The sequence below is a fragment of the Pithys albifrons genome, chromosome Z, assembly GCF_047495875.1.
Source record: "Pithys albifrons albifrons isolate INPA30051 chromosome Z, PitAlb_v1, whole genome shotgun sequence".
NCBI classification, from domain to species: Eukaryota; Metazoa; Chordata; class Aves; order Passeriformes; family Thamnophilidae; genus Pithys; species Pithys albifrons.
The window spans coordinates 33,916,834-33,939,670 of NC_092497.1; the positions used below are offsets into that span (position 1 = coordinate 33,916,834).

Below are 22,837 nucleotides of genomic sequence, written 5' to 3' on the forward strand. Positions count from 1 at the left end.
ATGTCCCAGTGTTCTGACTACAACATTGCTAGTCAGAGGTGCAATTTAGGAAGAGCTTTTAGATCTGTGTACTGTCTAATGTCAGATCTTCATATGCTCCACTGGCATCCTAAATTATAGAAATAGAAATGTTAAGTGCTATGTCCGAACGTATATCCTTTAATATCTTTCAGATGTGACTATGTTTATTCCCTTTTTGAACTTCTTGATACTGCTGTTCCATGGCTACAAATCCAACAGTTTCATCACTGACTCTAAAAGAAGTACTTTTTTTCCTATTTTAAATCCATCCCCTAAAATTGTCACTGCTAAATGAATGTCCTCCATTTTATGTTTGCAGAACTTGGCGAACAATTCTGCCACCATCTTGCCCAACTTCCTTCTAGCAGGTTCCACATTTTTATTTGTAAAGCAAGTGCTTCTTCTCCTTAATGAAATACTTTTCCTGTGTCATGTCCTGTTCGAAAAGTAGTACACACTAAATGTAGTACTAAGAATCTCCATTACTGAAAATTGTGCACATACTTTCAAATAATCTGATAAAGAGAGACACAGTGTATATAAATAGTGTATAAATACATAATTTAACTTGTATATTATGGATCAGTATTTCTATAGGCATGTTTTTATTGACTTTTGAGACCATTACTTTAGAAAAGGAGATAGCGTTTATGGAATATAAGTGCTGATGCTGTTTCTGCAATAAAATAATTAAAACAATCATTATTAGAATAAAGTATGTCAAAAAAGGAAAATATTCTCTCCAAAGCACATAGTTTTGGTTTTCTTTTCTAAGTATGGTTAAACCAGTGAAACTATGTATCAGCAAATATTTTGAGGACTAGTTCAATGGTCATCTTTAACTTGTTAGTAAAGTTACCTGATATGTACTATAGTACTTTTACTTGATATTTCTACTAAAAATGTGCATATAATTTTTGTAGTTATCCTTTCTTTTAGGAATTCTTCTAAGAGGAAAAAAGATTAGGTGCTTTAAGTGTCCACATTACTATTTATTGGTTTATGCTTCACTGTTACTGATAATTTCTTATGCCACTGTGTGTGTTGAAACACTTAGGTTGATAACTTTTTGGAAAGTGCAGCAGCAGAGAAACAAATAATGTCAGACTACAAAGGCTCTTGACTATTAAGTTGCATGTTGCCAGATTGCTTATTATGTTTGCTGCTGTAACAGTATTAAAATTAAAGTAATTGCCATGTGCAAATATTGCCAGTCTGCCCTTGAGTTTTGTCTTGTTCTTTAGCTGCAGCTCTTGGATGGAAACAACAGTTTTTTCCTGCAGGCTCTAACCTGCTCCTTTTTTCACCCTTACACTCTTCTTGTCTAGCTGACCCTATACCAGTCTCAGCGCTTCACAATCCTATACATCATCTCAGAAATCTAACTTGCTGCCAGAAGTGGATGAGACTCCACTGACTGCATGCCATGTTCTGTCTTTCAGTGATGCAGAGGAGCACAGACAGGAAGAGACTTGCTGCAGCAATGTTCAGCTATTCCTGATTTCATAAGGGGAGGTTTGTTGCCAAGCAGAAGGGTAGCTGGAATGTCAGAGGAAACAGAACACTACAAAGGCATGTCACTACTCCTAAGTATTTCTCTTCCATTTCGTTGTAGGAAAATAACAGGAAAAAGAGGATGTTGAAAATACAAAGTTGCGCTTCAGAAAAAGAAAAAAGGTTAAGGTTCATCTGAGGGATAGGAAACAGGCCTGGTGAAAGCCCAAAGATGGGTTTGCAAATCAGATAAAAAGAGTTTGTGGTTAGGTAGAGGGAGGGCAAAACCAGCAAAATGAGATGGATTAATGTATTATGTACATTATAAAACATACACAAAATCAAAATTAAAACAGTAAAAGATAAAGATGAAACAAACAATATTTAAGAAATAGAATCATAGAATCATAAAATCATAGAATCGATTGCGTTGGAAAAGACCTCCGAGATCATCGAGTCCAACCCTTAATCCAACTCCCATCCATTTACTAGATCATGGCATTCAGTGCCACGTCCAATCTGCGTTTTAAAATCTCTAGGGATGGTGAATCCACCACCTCTCCGGGCAGCCCATTCCAATGCCTGATTACTCTCTCTGGAAAGAATTGTTTTCTGATATCCAACTTAAATTTCCCCTGGCACAGCTTAAGCCCGTGCCCACTTGTCCTATTGCTGAGTGCCTGGGAGAAGACACCAACCCCCACCTGGCTAGAACTTCCCTTCAGGTAGTTATAGACAGTCATGAGGTCACCTCTGAGCCTCCTCTTCTCCAGGCTAAACAACCCCAGCTCCCTCAGCCTCTCCCCATAGGGCTTGTGCTCCAGTCCCTTCACCAGCCTTGTTGCTCTTCTCTGGACCTGCTCCAGCACCTCAATATCCTTTCTGAACTGAGGGGCCCAGAACTGAACACACTACTCAAGGTGTGGCCTCACCAATGCAGAGTACAGGGGAAGGATCACTTCCCTGGTCCTGCTGGCCCACACTATTTTTGATCCAGGACAGGATGTCATTGGACTTCTTGGCCACCTGGGCACACTGTTGGCTCATGTTCAGCTTCCCGTGAATTAGTACCACAAGGTCCCTTTCTGCCTGGCTGCTCTCCACCCACTCTGTTTCCAGCCTGTAGCGCTGCATGGGGTTGTTGTGGCCAAAGTGCAGGACCCGGCAGTTGGCCTTGTTGAACTTCATCCCATTGGAATCAGCCCATCTCTCCAGTCTGTCCAGATCCCTCTGCAGAGCCCTCCTGCCTTCCAGCAGGTCGACACTCCCTCCCAACTTGGTGTCATCAGCAAATTTGCTGATGATGGTCTCAATCTCCTCATCTAAATCATCAATAAAGATGTTAAACAGGACTGGACCCAACACAGACCCCTGGGGAACACCACTGGTGACTGGCCGCCAGCTGGATGCAGCTCCATTCACCAGCACTCTCTGGGCCCGACCCTCCAGCCAGCTCTTAATCCAGGAGAGGGTACACTTGTCCAGGCCATGGGCTACCAGCTTTTCCAGGAGTATATTATGGGAGACAGTGTCAAAGGCCTTGATGAAGTCTAGATAGACCACATGCAGAGCCCTAGCCTCATCCACCATGTGGGTCATCTGATCATAAAAAGAGATCAGGTTGGTCAGACAGGACCTGCCCCTCCTAAACCCATGCTGGCTGGGTCTAATCCCTTGTCCATCCTGAAGGTGCTGTGTGGTTGCACTCAGGATGAACTGCTCCATAACCCTGCCAGGCATGGAGGTCAAAATAGTTTATTTCCTTTTTTATATTCCTGCAACCCATTTGGTTGTCTTGCCCACATAATGGGATGTGCTTTTCCCTACTACACAAATACTTTGGGGACAACTGAGCTGGAGTCTAATGCAAAGTTTAAAGCTTTATAATGAGCTCCGTCCAAAGCTATTGCTTACATTTCTGATGGCCTTGGTGGTATCTCAAGGTGCAGAGCTGCCTCAGCTCTTAATGAGTACTTCCAGGAGTGTGTAAGAACAGATTCTGATATAGCTGGTTAGGACAGTCAAAATCAAATATATGATCATTCAGCATGACCACAGCAGAATTTTCTGGGTTCTGTGAGGATGACAATTACAGTTTCAAAAAAATATATACAACTCACTGAAGGCAGTGACCATGACTTTGGAAGTTTCTAATCTGTTACAGCCAAAGTAGACCTAAAACTGTTTGATAAAGACATTCAGAATTTTATTTTAAGTTTTTGGATTTTTATAAGATTCTTGTCAAAGTAGAATCAGTAAATTGAGTTGTGTGAGTCCTTTGAATTAGACCTGCAAACATGCTTTCAGCTGCACAGATAAGATTGGACTCACTTCTTCAGGCGTAACTTTATTTACATTATGTTGACTCTTAGTTTTCAAATGTGTTTACTGTAACACAGTAGTGTTACATTCAAAACTTCATTAATAAATCATAATGGGCTTTCTTGAGAAGGGAAAGTCTGCAAACACTTGCCTGTATTTTGTCATTTTCCCATGTACTTTCCTATGGAAATTCATGTAACAAAGGTTTTGGGAAGGTAACAGCTGTAAGAATATAACCATAGACTTGTATTTAAAGAATGTGAATTTGTATCTGTTTGATACCATTTATATTTAATGTTTACAAAATTCATTTTCTTATGCCTAGGAGCATTAACAAAAGGCAATGTTGACAGTGAAGCAAATTTTGTTAAAACAATGGATTATTTAAAGGTATTTTCAGATTAGATTTCTACTGAAAGCTTTCTGACTTTTTTTGTGCCCTCTGCTGACAAATACCTGAATTACCAGACTTTAATACATTTAACATGCTAACCAGAAGAACCTTTGTTACCAGTAGATTGTCTGATACATTCTGCAGTTCAGTGGAACGGCTCTGGCTTTGAGCGGTCTCGGAATGTAGGAATTTGTGCCAGCAGAAAAGCTGGCAAATAATATCAACACCTTTGGATAAATTTATTATATTTCAAATATGTAATTGGATTTTAGTGTTTGGGGTTTTTTTCTGACTTTCTTGTCATTTTACGTTTTTGTAAGAGTCCATCAATGATATTGAGTGTTCGTGTTATTAACTTAAGGACCAGAAGGAGTAGATCCCCAAAAGATGCATTAAATTTTCTTGGGCTTCACCTTTCTGCTGAGAGTATCAGAAAAGACAGTAATTGTTACAAAACTGACACTGGTTTGGGTAGAATTGCACTGAGAAGATTGCTTGTCTTCAATATGTTTCCCCACAAGGGCATCAGGCAATTCCTCTGTACTTTGTTTTTAACCCACTTTATAAACACAAATCCATCATTCTTTTCATCTGCTGGAGTACTGATTGAAGTTGACTCAAAGATAAAAGGTATCCCGTTAGGTCTCTGCTACCCTTTAAGCAGTATTTAATGGCTATACTGTTTGTCAAACAATATTGACAGAATTATAGGAAGACCATACTGCATTGTGAACTAGAAATTGTATTACCAATGAGATAAACTTATAAAATAAAGTTTCCTATACAGCTATTTATAGATTGTGTGTTTGGAATTTAGTTCTATATAGAATGCATTCTGTAAAATTTTATATAAAATCTGTTTCCCAGAAGAGGTTTATGAGTCTTTTCAACAAGGAAGAGCTAGTAAACTCTTCAATATACCAGACTATAGGTATCAAAAACATATGCTGGACCGCAAAAGTTCTTGAGTTTATCCCTCTCTTCCAAACTAACCCAAGCCTAGTCCTTTTGATTTGCCTCCTGTGTTTTGAACCTGTAATGGGCACACAAGTTATATGGTAAAACTCTAGCTTCAAAACAGACACTGAAGTACATTTTTAAAAGAAAGGTTAGATTCTGATGTTAGATTCTGACCATAACACTCTAGAGATAATAAAAGAGTCTAGAGACTGTAAGGCAAATAAGTTCAACCTAATGAAGGTGGCATGGAAGCTAACAATGCCAAATGTGCTTGAGTTTCCTCATATCCTTATGTGCTGCTGACTTGCAGGACTAGTTCTGAGATTCCCCATACTGGGGCTTGGGGCTGTCAAGGACAGATATCTGAGGTCAAAACCAAGGTATCTTGTTGTATGTGACATGGGAGATCACATCTTTGGCCTCTTAATTCACAGCTTCTCTGAGTTTAACACATTTTTAATCTGGAGATTTCAGTGCTGCTACTGAAATATTTAATTTATTGCTGAGTGTCAGCCAGACATCAAATGTATCAAATATATCAGCTTTAGATTTGCTCTGTCCACAGTAAAATGCAGCTTTTTCATTCCTAGTGATTTCAAGATATTTAAAGCTTTGAGTCTTGGACTACTTTGTACTAAGTTTCTGTTCCTTCCAGTTTCTGTGAAAAGTCTAGGAATCATCTTTTCCAGGGGTGACATGCCTTGGCCATGTTCACATCCAACAGAAAGAAAAGTGACATTTAAATACTTCTCTAACTTGAGTTCTAGCTCAAGAATAGTTCAAAGAAAAGCCTCCTGTGAAGTTTCAAGTGTTGTCAACTGTATATGAAAAAGTCAGCATTTTATTCACAAAATAAGAAAGCTTGTAGCTGTCTACGTACCTCACTGAGGGAATATTTCAAATTACAGCTAGTGAAAAGGATGTCATGTATACCAGAATGAAAATAAAATTCTTTTAAAGGAAAGAAGAAACTTCAATCTCCTGGCAAGCAATTCCAGATAGCAAGTCAGTATGTGTTCCAATCCATGTTTGGACTAGAATATGGCCCTAACTAATAGGGATAAGGAGTCATCAGCCACGCTAACATTTTTATTTTGTTTTTCCTCCCCCCAATCAGGATTACTAATATTATTAATATTTCCCTTTAAAATTTGATTACTGACTTTCAGGATTAGCACCCATGAGATATATGGGAGCTGTTCACATCTCATGTATTTTGTTGTATGAGTACAGCAATCTCTGTTATTAAATTAATATGCATATTTTGAAAATTAATTGTAAGTTAAGGCTTTCCAAGGCAGATATTAGGACTGTTTGAATCTATTTGTATAGTATCTCACAAGAAACTTAGACATTAATTGTAAATACATCAGATAAAATAGAATTCCTTTTTGGAGGGGTGAGAGATGAGTGGCAAACCAAAGCTTAAACTCTGGAGACCAATTAAAACCATTTTAGAAAAAGAGGTCATTGCCACTGAATAATCCTCGAAACATGTATCTAGCAAAATGTTCCTGAGTATTTACTATACAGGATAGATGAATCAGGTAGTCCTGCTTCAAATTCAGCAGTATTCTCTGAGAAGAGATACAAAATAAGGATGTTGAAAGGTATTTGTGTCTGTTTGTGTCTAATTTTAATTTATTCAAGTTAATGTTTTGCATTGGGGAAATGGTTTTAAAAGTGGAAGTGATTTTTGTACTCTGGCTTTCAGAAAATTTATAGTTTATTATCACATTTCTCAGGTTCTGAAAAAGTATTACCTTTCCCTGGTTACATGTGACAGACTTCTGAAGATGACCAGATGTAAGGTGGTATCAAAAATGCAAAATAAACAGCCTGAAACCTCTTTGAAAGTCTAACTGTAGTGGGTTGACCCTGGCTGAATGCCAGGTTTGTTCACCAGCCATTCTATCCCTTGCCTCCTCAACTGAACAATGCAGGGAAGATATAAGGAAAGGCTTGTGAAGCAAGACAAGCACAGGGAGAGTTAATTCACCAGTTACCATCATGGGAAAAACAGACTCTACTTGGCGAAATCAACTTGATTTATTTCCAATCAAATCAGAGTAGGCTATTGAGAAATAAAAACCAGTCCAACCTTCCCCTGACTTCTACCTTCTTTCTGGTCTCGCCTTCACCCACAAATTCTCGACCTCCTCTTTGCCAGTGGCTCAGGAGGATGGAGAATGGGAATTATGCTCAGTTCTTCACATGTCTCTACCTGTCCTTCTTCCTCACACTCTTCCCCTGCCCCAGCATGGGATCCCTCACACGAGGGACAGTCCTCCACAAGCTTCTTCAGTGTTAGTCCTTCCCATGGGGTGCTGTTCTTCATGATCTACTCCAGTGTGGGTCAATTCCATGAGGTCAGTCCTTCAGGAACAGGCTGCTCCAGAGTGTGCTCTTGCTCCATGGAATTGTTCAGAAGTAGGACTTAACTATAAAATATTGGTGCCAATCCATCTTGTATATCTGCTTAGTAAATATGCTTCTACTGCAATAAAATAGACAAGACAATAAGGGAGTTGAACAAAAAAGCAAGTTTGGTAGCAAGAGAACTTGAAGGAAAATTAAAGGGTCAGCAGAACAGAACTTCTGTGACCGAGTAGCCTAAAGTGTATAAAAGCATGGCAAGCTTGCACCGAGAATGCTTCCTTGTCTTCAGCACGTGATATACTTTATAACAGGTTTTTTCCTGTCTTCCACTCCCCACCCCCCACCCCCATTGTGTATCTAAAATTAAATGACCATGTTTGACGAGACAAGAGGAAAGTGATGTTCTATTTTCTTCAAAATAATGTATTGCAAACATTATTTTTTGCATTGCTTCTCTTTTGTAAATGACGCAGAACAGAAACATGCTGTTCAGAACAGAACACAATCTGAAGGGTAGCTCCTTCTTAAAAACTTACTGATGTGATTGTCATAGGATATAGTACTTACAGATTCTTGGGAAATCTGAAGTAAAATTTATGTATAAAATTACAGGCTCTTCCTGTTCAGAAATGACATCTTGACATTGCAATGAATACTAATAAGAAAGCATCAGCTCAATATTCAGTGGTGACCAACGAAGTGAAAGTACTTCAGAGATGATTTAGGGAGAAAGGAGAGTAAAAAAAAAAAAAAAAAAGCAGTTTTTGCAGTCCATGGTGTCTAAATTCTGGAGCATACTGCTATTCTCTTTATGCCTTCCTTAAACAAATAGGCAGCAAAATTGGCAAAAGAACAATAAAGACGGTGAACTATGAAACAGATTCCATGTAAGGGACACAGAAATATGTTCTGTTTATTATTATTTCAAAAAGACATGAGCACAGAAGAACGTGATGGAGTGTCTTGGAAAAGGTGAATTATGAGTAACCGTTTCTTTCAACATAAGAACTGTAGGATATCATATGAAATGAGTAAGAGGAAGCTCTGAACCCAACAAAAAGAGGTATTTATTCTTACAAGAGGCAGTTCTGCTACAGAGCTCCTTGTCACAGGACATTCTAGGAAATTTTGTAGTTTGAAAAGCAACAGGTTACTGTAGCAGAAGCTGGTAAAAATAAGCATATGAACAGTGATACAATGCTGCAAATCACTGGAAGATGGGGAATTAGTTTACCAAGTGTTGATGTGTGTTTCCTCAACCTTTTTTTTTCATATACTCTCATAATCTCTTGTCATCAGCTGTGTTGGAAAGAGTCAACTTTGTTGAACCTCTGTTCTATATTTTAATATTGTTTTACCTTTTTCCTAAAGAAATAGATCTGCAAAACCAGTGGTGCTTTCACCTCAAGCTCTTGTTTAGGAGCTGACTTTGAAAAAGTAACATGATTTTTAGGATTATTGAATGTCTGAACCTGAAATTCCAGTTGCTTACGGGGATACATGTTCTGCAGGACTGCAAATGCACCTGATAGAATCAAAGGATTCATTTCTGTCGGGGAAACAAATAGTTCTTGTTTTTACATTTGGTTGGCATTCATATGAGACACTTCAATTCCTGTTTTTTATATAAAATCCCAAAAGGTCAGGATGATATCCTCTGCAGGGAAAACAACAGATAACTTTTCCTGTAATCATGATTAGCCTTTGTATTTGTTCCTTTCCAAAAGGAAAAAAAAAAATCAGACACTTGGTGATACACTGTGTTGGCAGAATACTGAAAATTTACTGGAAACAAACTCCTCTGACTTTACATACACATGTGATTACTTTGTTACAAAACAAGGTAAGCATGACTGCTTTCTTCTACAATATTACTTAAATATGTGTCAAATGTGTTTCTGCTGTACTTAAGATAACTTTTTATAAAAACGTAAAATTTTGAGGACTCTGCTTTGAATATGTATTAGAATTGAGAGCCCAAAGCTTTGTACAAGGATTTGCATTAGCAAATCATCTTGTGCAAGAAATGTGTCTTGGAAATTTCTGTTTTGAACTTTTGAGTGAACTTTTTTCAGCATCCTAAAGCTGCAGTTTGCCACTTATATTTTCAAATACACAAAACGTATTCCTACCTACATATGTTTCTTCTTGGAGGAATCAAGGTGCCAGGAAATACAGGGTTTCAGCACGTTCTATATCTGGTTTTGGCAAAAAATTTAGAAGCATTATAGCTTTGTTTTTTTTCCGAATGTGCTAATGTTTTTTTAAATATGTAATATTCCTGAGCATTTATCCTTGTGAAAATATTTATGTCTTCTCTTCAGTCAGATACATAATAAATAACCACTTAAAATGCATTTTTTCTACAGACAGAGTCTTTTCCTAAGGTTAAACCAACACAATTTTGTCATGTATCTGGCTTATTAGTATGTATCTGCTAATGTGAATGCAGACCAGAAATCTATGCTTTAAATTCAGAGAGTTTTAATTAAAATCACTCTCTATTAGGATAAAACAAAGCAAGAAAGTCAGGACATACATTTCTTAGATAGAAATATTATGTGCATATTTTAGAAGCAATTACACTAGGCACATGAGATGAAACACAAATGACCATAGGTATTTCAAATAGCTTTAAGTAAAGTTTAGCAGGCAATGTTTAGGAAATTATGCATGTAATAATTTTTAGTCTGCCTTATGGATTGTAGAATGTTTTATAATCAAAAATTTTTGACAAGATGTTTAAGGGTCTGTAGACTGTCCCTTTTGACTCATGAGAGCTCCCAGATTCAACTTTCAGTGGTCTGACTAGCCTAACAGTGTATCTGGTTACATATGGTTTTTGTTTCTTGGCCAAACAAGCAACTAGACCCAGTAGTCCTTATGGTTATGTTTCTGGTAATTCATTTAGCAATCAGTTTCCATCAATATTTACCTTAAATGCAAGCCAAATTTACTATTGCACTTACCTTGTAAAATTGACATAAATGTCAATCCAATTCACATTAAAATAAATATTGAAATGACACCTATAGGGAGAAACCTTCCAAAAGAAAAAAATGTTTAAATACAGAAGATAATCACAATCACATGTTTTCAATAACATTGAACTAAAATGTAAACACAATGAGAAAGCAGAATCTGCGTTTCTTAATGTGAGTGGATGGATTGTTTTACTAGGGAATTGTGACTTTTATTCAGATGTTTAAAATTAATACAATATGGACTTGTTGCATTTTCTTTCATAAAACTGCACTTTAGAGCTGTAAAAGAAAATGTGCAACTTCCTTGTACCTGTATCTGCTTCTGGTTTTCTTGGATTTTTTTTCCTTTTGTCTCAATTATATGCTTCTCTTCATGTATGTTTATGTAAATCTCCTTCCCCTCTCCTCCTTCTTATTTATTCTTTATACTTATTTTCAACTATTTTTTTAAAAAAAAAAACAATTTATTATATCTCCTTTCACCCTATGCAGCCTATACTCCCTTCATTAGCAGAAGATTTTTTAAATTATTTTGCTGATTCACTACCAGGATCTGATTTTAAAGGAGAAAATCTAAAAGCCAGTAGATATATATCAGGTTTTGTTGTTAGGTTTCAACAGTTTCTCATCTTTACATGATCCAGGATCTTGAAATTCTGGCATGATTCTCTTCTGTAAAACGTTCAGTAACAGCCAAAGGGAGGGAGGAGAAAGAGAAGTAGGATTTAGGCAGAACTCAGAAATGGGCTGCACTGTTTTCTAAACTTCCAAAAAGCAAACGAGTTGTATATGGGTTTGTTTCAACATAAGGAAAGAGAAAGGCAAAATCATTCAATGGGCAAGAGAAAATGGTACACTGAAACTGTTCCCTACTAAAACCTGGTTACAAATTACCTCTACATCCCCCCAGTATGCATTTTAAAATCCCATCTTCTCCCTTAAACTGTTGTTATACTTTGTTAACTGCTGTTAACTTTGGTTGAAGTACAATATGGCAAGTAAGAACAGGCTTTGATCAAGAGTAAACCTTCCCTCAGCCTATGCAGCTTTTGTATTTAATTTAATTTTTTTTCTCCTTTTTTGCTACACAATATGTTGAACTCACAGAGAGGTAATTAAAAATCCATGTGTTTTGTATGATGATTTAAAACATAGCTACTATATGGAAAAGGTATTACCACAGAGTGTCTGGAATATGCCAGAAAGGCTTAAGTAAGGTCACAAATATGTACATTTGTTCTCTTGTCTCAGTAGGCCAATGGTAATATTTTCTAAATCACAAGGATCTTGATGGGAATTCAGAGAATAGGACATAATTTTAACTTGTAACTGGATATACTTACCACTTCTCCCCTGTCTCCTAGTATCTCTTTCTGTTCAAAATGGCAAAAGCTGGCTTTCTTCTCTCTTGTTTAGAAATCATTAGACCATAGTGATGACATTGATAATCCCTTTCAAGTCTATCTTCTGGCATTTTAAAGCCTTGGTTTTATACATTTGCCTGAAGTTTTTTTTCTGCTGAAACTCCAAGCAGTATGGTGAAAGAAGTCATACCAGATGGAGGTGCACTAATGCTTTAGTGCAGCATAGGGGTTTGATACAGAGATTTCAAATACTTAGGTAACCTCGAAGTCTGATCTTTTGCACACTCGCAGTGTTTAGGGATTGTTTTATTCAAATGTGTCTCTTAAAAAAATTATAATATTTGCTGACAATTCCATTCTGTTGGAGACCTACAGCTGCCAGAAAGGTTGTAGTGAGGTGGGTGTCAGTCTTCTCCCAGGTAACAAATGACAGGATGAGAGGAAATGGCCTCAGGTTGTACCAGGGGAGGCTTAGATTATACGTTTTGTTTTGTTGTTAGGTTCTTTTGTTTGGTTGTTTTTTTTCCCCAGAAAGGATTTAAAGCACTGAAACAGATTGCCCAGGGAAGTGGTGGAGTCACTATCCCTGGAAGTGTTCAAAAAACCTGTGGCTATGATACTTGAGGACATAGTTTAATGGTGAACATTTAGTTATGCTAGTTTGATGCCTGGACTTGATGCTCTTAAAGGTTTTTTTTTTCCAAGCTTATTGATTCAATGATTCTATGATCCAATGCTTTTAAAGGTGACAGATACTTGTGATTTTCCTAAGACTAGCAAGAATGTGTTGTGTGGGTTGTCTAAAACATATACACACGCTTGTGCACTCATACACAGGCATACATATATAATGCAATATATTTTGCTTCAGACTATATAAAGTATGTAGAAGTGTTTCTACTCTATGCTGTCATACAGTAGTACTGGCAAAAAACATCTACATAGGTATCACTGGAGTGAACTTTTTTCAGGCTTCTGGCTAGGAATGTTGATCAGCAGTCTGTGTTTCTTCATTGTGAATATATGTATATTAAAAAGTAAATACTTCCTGTTCTTGGACTTATGTCTTTCCAGAGGATAAGCAGTGCTTTTTGTAATAAAATTGTCTGAGAAATAGCACATTTGTAGAATCTTTTTCTACTATTTAATGAGATCTGGGAAGATATGCTTTTAGTAAAATCACCAGGACATTTTTCGTAGAAGTACTGCATTAAGTGAAAATAATTTCTTAAAGGAGAAGAAAGGCTTGATCCTAAATAATTTGTGAAATACAGAGATAATGACAAACTAAATTGCATCAATGTTTTATTACAATTGGCATTCCTTAGGAATAATTCAGCACTACTTTTTGTACAGGATTATATCATGAAGGATAATTGAAAGAGTGTTTTGATATTAAAAAAACAAACCTCCAGAAGGTGAGACACATCCTAAAACCAGTACAGCTGCTACTTATTTACTACACTTTCACAGCACAGAAACACAGTTTGCCCATGTAAGTAGAGAATGAAACCTTCAGTGTCCACTTCATGGACATACATAATATTGCATGTGTAAAATGGGTGTCTATTTTAGCCTTCAGTGCCATGCTGATAAAATGTGTCTACTTTCAATTTAATTTCAGCCAAAATAATTGGCAAATGTAAATATTCAGTTTGCAGGTGTGTTTGTCAAAAAGTGGCAAAGTTTTACAATCACATGTGTTAGAATGATTCCTGGGCATTAAAACAAAATTAAGCTAATGAAGAAGGAATAGAAACACAGATACATGACCAAAGTGAAGATGAAACTGTCTTATTCATATACCTAAAGGCTTTCCTCACTGTGGTTTAGTGAGAAGGGCAAGTTAGGAACTGTCTCAACTCCTTTTGCATCTATACAGAAAAATCCCCATCATGAGTAAAGAATTACTGTAAATCTCAGTCCTGAAACCCTTGGCCTGAAGCTCAAGCTGCCCAGCAGAGCTGCAGTCACAGTTCCCTTCTGAGATAGTGAAGTTGCTCGTTCCATCTCGATCCCTTCGCATGGTAGCTGGTGTTCCACGGTGTGGTGGTTTACAGTGATACCATCCCGAACGCTGCAGTCCTGATGAAACATTGCAAGCAACGGGTCCTAGTACGAGCTCCAAGTTTTCTGGCTAATTAAGCTGATTTGCAGTCTTATTATTTAGGCGCTAGATGTCGCCGTGTGCTGTAAGTACATGCGGGTAAGCAAAGAGGAAATAGCTAGAAACAAAGTTACATGGTGCACTGTTCACAAACCTATAACTGAGTTATGACTTTGTTTTCACCTGTCTGGAATTTTCCCAAGGAAATAATTATGTTGGCAAACCCTGGCTGTATTTCCCGACACATTTCATTGAAACATCTCGAATGTGATTAGGGCGCTTTTTACTATTTTTTTCTTTTTTTCTTTTTCTCTCACGATTTTTAATACGTTCGGCCCAACTTTCGCGCACAGGAAACAGTGGGAGGTTCCAAGGTTAAGAGAAGCCCATTGTCAGATCTACATCAAAGCCTGGGAGGCTAAGGTACCCTGGGAGTCTGGGTCCCCAGCAAAGGCAAGTCCTGGAGCTTCACAGTCGCTCTGAATTTCTAAACCAATTGATGCTCTTTGCTGTGTAGCAGCTATAGTCACGGGTTCCTTGCAATTCAGAACACTTTGGAGTTTAGTTTGATTTTACTCCAAATCAGACACTTAAAGGAAAAGAAAAGAAAAGAAAAGAAAAGAAAAGAAAAGAAAAGAAAAGAAAAGAAAAGAAAAGAAAAAAGAAAAAAGAAAGAAGCAAACCAAAACACCAGAAAGCGGTGGAATCAGATTTTCCAGTCATCCTTCACCAGATCAGACTAGCCCGAGTAGGACTGCTGTAAGTAAATGTGTTCGGTCTCCACGGTCAGCCCGCGCGGACCTACACCTGCCCCGCGCCCCTGCTGTCTGATCCTGCTGCCTCCCGTGCGCTCCCAGTGTCGCTCTATCCTCTCTCCGCTGCTTCTACGAAGGCAACTCGCTGTATTCTCCGGCTTCTTCATCTGCTTTCGTGTCCGGTGGACCTTTCACAGCGCTCCGGCACCACCTGCGCGCTTATACTGCGGATTTCTTTTTCTAAACTCGGACATGGACATCTAGCGGTGTGTACAGTATTTAGGTGTAAATCAGTTTCTCTCTACCCTGCCAGGAGGAGACTCGTAGGTCAGGGCAGGGGTGCAAAGCACCCTCCGTGCCTCCTCTTGCTCCCTTAGCCCCGGCTGCTGCAGGAGGCGGCCTCTGGTCTCTCCGCAGCGGGCGGGCCGGGGGAGCCGTCCCGCCAGGAGCCCCCAAGCCGAGCCGAGCCGAGCCGGGCGGGGCCGGACAGCGCTGTGCCCAGCGGGGCGCGGTGCGGAGCCGGGGCCGGGCGTCCCCGCCGGATGCGAGGGGCGGCCCCGCTCCGCCCCCGGCGTGGGGGCGGTCGGAGCGCGGGGGGCGGGGCCGCAGCCGCCTCCGCTCGGGGCTGGCGCTGGGTTCGCCCCGCGGGGGTTTTGGCCGCTGCCAGTTGCGTAAGGGCAGCAGCCGGGGCGGAGAGCGGCGGGACTTGGCGAGCAGCCGGTGGCCTCCCGCCGTGTCTCGGGCGGGGAGCGCCATGCCGCCGCCCTGAGCGCGCCGCCGCGCCGGGCCCAGGTGAGAGCGCGCCCGGCCCGGCCGGGGTCGGGGCCACCGGCGGGCGGGGCTGGGCCGGGCCTGCCGGCGCCAACGGTCCGTCCGCCGGGCCTGGGCCGGGCTGCCGCCCCTGGCCGGCCGGGCTCCGCCGAAGTGGCCTCTTTTGTTCCCGAGGCCGGCGGGAGGGGAGGGAAGGAAGGAGTGGAGAGCAGAGGGAGGGAAGGACGGGGCGGGGAGGGCCGGGCAGCAGCCGGAGAAACCTCCCGGAGGAGCCCCCGGGGCACTCGGCGGGGACGGCCTGTGCCCGGCAGGTGTTGGCTCCGCGCCCCTCCGCCGGGGCTCGGCAGGTGCGGCGCCGGGGCCTCGCCGGCGGGGTCGTGGCTTTGTTGGTGCTCCTGGTCCGATGTTGCCGGAATCGGGGTGGGAAGCGACTGTTCTTAGACCAGCATCGTGGCAGTGACTGCGCTGGAACTTGTTAGGCATCCCCGAGTAACTGGGTTACCGTGGAGTGCCTTCCCTGTGACTGATAACCAGAAGCTGCTTTACTTGCCCAGGGGCACGGAAAAAACTGGGAGTTGTACATTATCCCAGCCCTTCCAAGAAAAGAGGGTGTCGGTGGTGAAAGCGCCGCATTTATGCTACATCACAGCGTAGGACAGGGCTGTGTGCTGAATATACTATCCTTGTTTGTATTTTACATGTGAATTAGTGACACGGATTCTTTAAAAGGGAAGAGATATTCCTAAGTAGTTATAAAACCAAAGTAGCACCTGGGGCGTGACAAAGACTAAATGAAGATAAATAAAGATGAAGTACTACTTAGTATTTTTGTGTAGCATTTGTCAAGTTTTAATGAATCACAGAAAAAAACCTTGCAACAGCTTAGCTACAATACTGATGTGAAATGGCCCATGGGTAGCATTAGCAAGGAGGGGAGGTTCATCTTTGTGCTTAGGAGAAGCAGCTCTTCAAACTGCTTTGTCCACATAGATCCTGTCCACTGCCTGCGTGGATAGAAAGTCCGCCTGAGCAAGTTTGTTGTACCTGTTTCTCCCTACTAATACAGCAGCCAGCAGACTCTATACCACGGAGTCTGAGCTAGGCAAAGTGTCCAGAGGAATAGCAGTTTTATGTAAAGTACACGTAAAGCCCCGAGGTACAAAGGGGTTCAGGGGGAAGAGGACAAAGATGAGGGGTGTTGTGAGGTTCATGATGAAATGAGAGCTTTTTCTGAAATCCAGCATATGATCTGAACAGTAGCTGTGCAGTGTGCTGCTTTTAGATGTGAGTAGATATTTTCCAGTGGCAGACTGTAGGTTTGTTTAATTATAAATATTAACACTTTAGCATTTCAGTGTTTTGTGAGGAAAATGGTGGTGAGGGTTGGCTGGAAGCTTTTAGCCAGTTCATCAGTCTTGTTACTAGTTGATGGAGACGCTAACTAGTGGAAGATGGTGGCCCCTGTGTGGAAATGGCATTTTTTCAGAAGGTCCTGTGAAATCCGTTAAAGGTCTCCCAGCTGTAACAGGTCCTATGGTTGGAAGAGTTCCCTTTTGGTGACACAGTTCACATTTCTTCCAAGTTGACAAAGCAGGGGATAGGGCAGAAGAACAAAGCAGTTGTTTTTCATCTAAGGCAAGATTATAAAAAAACGTAGAGGGCAAGCTGTGGGACTACCTTAGTTATTTTACAGCTTTTTTTTTTTTTAATTGAGTTTATACATGTTTGAGTAGCTTATATTTAAAAGGAGGTTAGGAAGTCTTATTCCCTTGAGTAATGAAAGGGTACAGTGGGACAGGTGCTTTTCAGTCTGATTTAAATACTTGAAAAAAAATTAACCAACAAAAAGGCAAAGAAATGCCTGTATGCCTTCTACAATCTGGAGTAGAAACATTCTTTAATTACAATTAATTATTAATTTGCTTTTAACACAAAGCACAGTCATTAGCTTCCTTTATTGTATGTCTAGCATGTTTCAGAAAAAATATATTAAACAGTTTTAATGTGCTTGGTTTTGTGTGTTTTAAGCTAAATCTGTTCAGCTTCTTGCTTTGGAAGACTTGTTTGCAGTAAACAAGCAGTGTTGTGCAGGTCCTTATTTTTTCACTATGTGAGAAATGAAAGATGGGTGTCAGAGATGTCAAGGATGTTATTTGGTGACTCAATTATGTCTGTCTTACCTGTTGAGTAGGAGGTAGCCCTTTGCTTTACCTGTAAATTGGCTCTGACCACGCTCTAGAGCTCCATCTCTGCTTTGTCCTGCCTTGTACAGGAACTGGAGAGAAGTAACTTGGTCCCCATTGTTTGATGGGGGCTGATGCTACAGCCTCCATGGCTGTGAGGGTACATCCCTACTACCCTTGTCCCACAGCTAAAGGAGTTTCTTGGATAGGCCTCGTAATGCGTGCTTTCAAAAAAACTTGTCCCACAGTGCTCGTGGTAATGCTCTTCTTCACCTTGGTGCTTGTACCAATGATTTAAAAAATTCAGACAGAAATTAGTAGAAAAATTGTGACTTAATGAATCTCACTTTCTATATGTTAAAAATTATAGGATTATGTTCTGAAGTATATCAGGAAAGTTCATGCTTTGCGTTAGTAAGGCAGTTCTGTAGAATCATCTGAATTATGCACCAAAGCATGATTAAAGTCAGGATTGTAAATTGCAGATTCTTGTTTGGAGTCAAGTCAAAATTAGACTCGATCCATTCTCAGCTTATTTTTACTAAAAGGGATTTCACTACCAATTTAATTGAGGTATTTTTGGCAAGACAGATGGGAATGAATTGTTTGTAGATGTCGGTGTAGAAATCCACTGAAATACTTTCTTGGAATACTAATACTGAGAAAGGAGAAATGGAGAAGGAGTAGAAAACTATATACCTTGATAAAAGATGTGAGGAAGAAAAGTGATGTGTGTTCCAATATGGAAAGGAAGTGCTGAAGGCATTAAAGAATGCATACTTTAGAATGCGTAACTGATTTTATTCCTTTGTTGTGAAGTAGTTTAGTGAAAGAGAACCTGCTAGTAGCTCTTCTATCTTTTTGGCACGTGGGATTAAGAAAGGGAACATGAAAAGAAGTGTAGTGCAGTACTGCAAGATGACCAGCTATACCTGGCAGGATATTGTAGTACTTAGTGGCTAGGTGCAAAGTTCTTGGAGTTTCCTATAACAGAATTTACCAGAGTAAGCCAAAATACGAATGTAGTCACCAGCTCAGCAGAATGCATACTTAATGATGGATTACAGGGAATTGTTTTGCTCTTTGAAGACATATTTATGTTTTGAGCTATCCCAAATAGCTGTTTGTGATTCTTATGAAAGGGAAATGGTAGAAAATGTCTTTATAAAATTGTCCAAAATTTTCATGTTGTACAAGTTAAGTTGCTGTTTCTTTTTCACCAAGCTCTTGACTCTTGATTCCTGATACCTTGGAACCATGGAGGATGTTGGCATTCAGATATACAGTGAAGTTACTCTTAACAGTTTATCAGTAGAAACTCTTTTCACGAGGCTCTTACTTTTAAGTCTTTGTGCCCCCGCGGATTGTACTGTTCCCTGCTGCTGGATGTCACCATTCCTGCAGCAAAGTGAAAACTGTACCTGTGTTTCAGGTACTGGCTATCAGGCTTTCATGTTAATGTAAGCCATCAGGTTAAGGTGCATTTTGTGCTGATAATGTCAACACACAATTGCAGTGACGGAGCTGAGGGAGATTTGACCCTTACAAGAGAATGGGTGATTTTGGAAAAGTGAAGGCATGAAGGTTTAATGAGACCTCTTAATGGCCCAGCTGAAGTGCATGTACACCAATGCACACAGTATGGGAAACAAACAAGAGGAGCTGGAAGCCATAGTGCAACAGGAAAACTATGACATAGTTGCGGTCACAGAAATGTGGTGGGATGACTTGCATGATTGCAGTGCTGCTATAGGGGGCTACAAGCTGTTCAGAAAGGACAGGCAGGAAAGGAGAGGTGGAGGGGTGGCTTTATATGTTAGAGAGTCTCTTGACTCTGTTGAAGTTGAGGTCAGTTGAGGTCTGTTGAAGTTGACGAGGTTGAGTGCCTGTGGGCCAGAATCAGGGGGAAGGCCAACAAGGCTGACATCCTCCTGGATGTCTCTTACAGACTACCCAACCAGGATGATGGAGATGAATTATTCTACAAGCAGCTGGCGGATGTCTCAAAATCTCCAGCCCTTGTTCTCGTGGGTGACTTTAACCTGCCAGATATCTGCTGGGATCTTAATACTGCAGAGAAGAGGCAGTCTAAGAGGTTCTTGAAGTGTATAGAGGACAATTTCGTTCATCAACTGGTAAATGAGCCTACCAGGAGGTAAGGCCCCAGTAGACGTACTCTTTACAAACAAAGAGGGGCTGGTGGGTGGTGTAGTGGTTGGAGGCCGCCTGTGGCATAGTGACCATGAAATAATAGAATTTTCAGTCCTCAGGGATGTAAGGAGAGCCACCATTAAAACCTCTACTTTGGACTTCCGGAGAGCAGATTTTGGCCTATTCAAAAACCTGATTCAGAGCATACCCTGGGAAACAGCCCTTAAAAACAAGGGGATCCAGGAGGGATGGACATGTTTCAAGCAGGAAATTTTGAGTGCACAGCAACAGGCTATACCAGTGTGCCGAAAGGCCAGCCGAGGGAAAGACGGCCAGCTTGGTTAAATAGGGAGATTCTGAAGGAAATCAGGGATAAAAAGAAAGTTTACAGACTGTGGAAAAAATGGCTACATATGAAGAATTTACAGATAGAGCTAGGTCATGCAGAAAAAAGATCAGGGAAAGAAAAGTGGAATTTGAAGTTAATTTCGCTAATTCAGTTAGGGATAACAAAAAGTCCTTTTATAAATATATTAATAGCAAAAGGAGGGGCAAGGGAAATCTCCATTCTCTGTTGGACTTGGAGGGAAATATAGTTAAGGAAGATGAGGAGAAGGCTGAGGTACTTAACACCTATTTTGCCTCAGTTTTTAGCAGTAAGACAGGTGGCTCTCAAGACAACTGGCCTCTGGAGCTGGTAGACAGGGAGAGGGAGCTGAATACCCCTCCTGTATTCCAGGAGGATATAGTTACTGGCTTACTAAGCCAGCTGGTTCCTAACAAGTCTATGGGACCAGATGGGATCCATCCCAGGGTGATGAGGGAGCTGGCAGAAGAGCTTGCCAAACCGCTCCCCATCATCCTTCCAACAGTCCTGGCTTTCTGGGGAGGTCCCAGATGACTGGAAGTTGGCCAATGTCACCGCAATCCACAAAGAGGGCTGCAAGCAGGACCCTGGCAACTACAGGCCTGTCAGCCTGACCTCCATGCCTGGCAGGGTTATGGAGCAGTTCATCCTGAGTGCAATCACACAGCACCTTCAGGGTGGACAAGGGATTAGACCCAGCCAAGCATGGGTTTAGGAGGGGCAGGTCCTGTCTGACCAACCTGATCTCTTTTTGTGATCAGATGACCCACCTGGTGGATGAGGCTAGGGCTCTGCATGTGGTCTATCTAGACTTCATCAAGGCCTTTGACACTATCTCCCATAATATACTCCTGGAAAAACTGGTAACCCATGGCCTGGACAAGCATACCCTCTCCTGGATTAAGAGCTGGCTGTAGGGTCGGGCCCAGAGAGTGCTGGTGAACGGAGCTGCATCCAGCTGGCGGCCAGTCACCAGTGGTGTTCCCCAGGGGTCTGTGTTGGGTCCAGTCCTGTTTAACATCTTTATTGATGATTTAGATGAGGAGATTGAGACCATCATCAGCAAATTTGCTGATGATACCAAGTTGGGAGGGAGTGTCGACCTGCTGGAAGGCAGGAGGGCTCTGCAGAGGGATCTGGACAGACTGGAGAGATGGGCTGATTCCAATGGGATGAAGTTCAACAAGGCCAACTGCCGGGTCCTGCACTTTGGCCACAACAACCCCATGCAGCGCTACAGGCTGGACACAGAGTGGCTGGAGAGCAGCCAGGCAGAAAGGGACCTTGGGGTACTAATTGACAGGAAGCTCAACATGAGCCAACAGTGTGCCCAGGTGGTCAAGAAGTCCAATGACATCCTGTCCTGGATCAAAAATAGCATGGGCCAGCAGGACCAGGGAAGTGATCCTTCCCCTGTACTCTGCATTGGTGAGGCCACACCTTGAGTAGTGTGTTCAGTTCTGGGCCCCTCAGTGCAGGAAAGATACTGAGGTGCTGGAGCGGGTCCAGAGAAGAGCAACAAGGCTGGTGAAGGGACTGGAGCACAAGTCCTGTGGGGAGAGGCTGAGGGAGCTGGGGTTGTTTAGCCTGGAGAAGAGGAGGCTTAGAGGTGACCTCATGACTGTCTATAACTACCTGAAGGGAAGTTCTAGCCAGGTGGGGACTGGTCTCTTCTCCCAGGCACTCAGCAATAGGACAAGGGGGCACGGGCTTAAGCTGTGCCAGGGGAAATTTAAATTGTATATCAGAAAACAATTCTTTCCAGAGAGAGTAATCAGGCATTGGAATGGGCTGCCCAGAGAGGGGATGGATTCATCATCCCTGGAGGTTTTTAAACCGAGATTGGACGTGGCACTGAATGCCATGATCTGGTAAATGGACGGAAGTTGGACCAAGGGTTGGACTTGATGTTCTCGGAAGTCTTTTCCAACCCAATCAATTCTATGATTCTAAAGCATAGTGGAAGAGTTATCACATTGTAACAGGCAAAGAAAGCATCAATCAAGGCAATTGCACAGTGTCCGACAGTGTCCTCAGAGAAGACACTTGTGTAAAGTTACTGCATCATGATGTTACTGCTTCCTGCCTCTAACACCTGACTGTTTACGGACTTCCTAAACTGGAGACAGTGTTATTTATCCAACAGTCCTGCAACTGAGACTGACTTTTCTGCAACCTTGTTGGTTTCTGAACCTACGTAAATTCTTGAAAGTCCGTAGCATATAGTACTGAGTCAGGCTCAGAAACCTCTCTCATCTTAGAGTTTTTGTGGGGTCTTTCTTTTGCAAGAGACATGAAGTCATTTGCATTCTTCCTGCTACTTCTGACTGTTTCAAGCTTTGTCATATATCCTCTTTCTTAGTCATTCACCACCAGGAGGAAGAATCCTTTGGGAATTCAAGCAGCTAAGAGGTGCTGATGTCACAACTGTTGTTCTCATTGGATGTGATTTGCAGCTCCGAATTATTTTTTAATAGAGACTCATTTAACTTTGCTCATACAAATCCAAGAGAACTTAAAAGAATGTGGGTGTGCAGCTGCAACGATTCAGCTTTTCAAACAGTATTGTTTCCTTTTTGGCTGAT

General features: G+C 41.2%; 1 protein-coding gene across 2 annotated transcripts in view; it reads left to right on the plus strand.

Moving 5' to 3' along the window:
- Positions 1-14,259: 14,259 nt before the first annotated feature.
- CEMIP2 (cell migration inducing hyaluronidase 2) overlaps positions 14,260-22,837 on the plus strand; it is a 66,000-nt gene continuing 57,422 nt past the window's right edge. The window contains exon 1 of one of the 2 annotated variants that reach the window (XM_071581678.1): positions 14,260-14,784. The gene's annotated coding sequence lies outside the window, so the exon portion shown is untranslated. Of the gene's footprint in view, positions 14,785-15,399; positions 15,573-22,837 lie in introns of those variants that run through there. The other variant, XM_071581677.1, reaches the window with a different exon arrangement.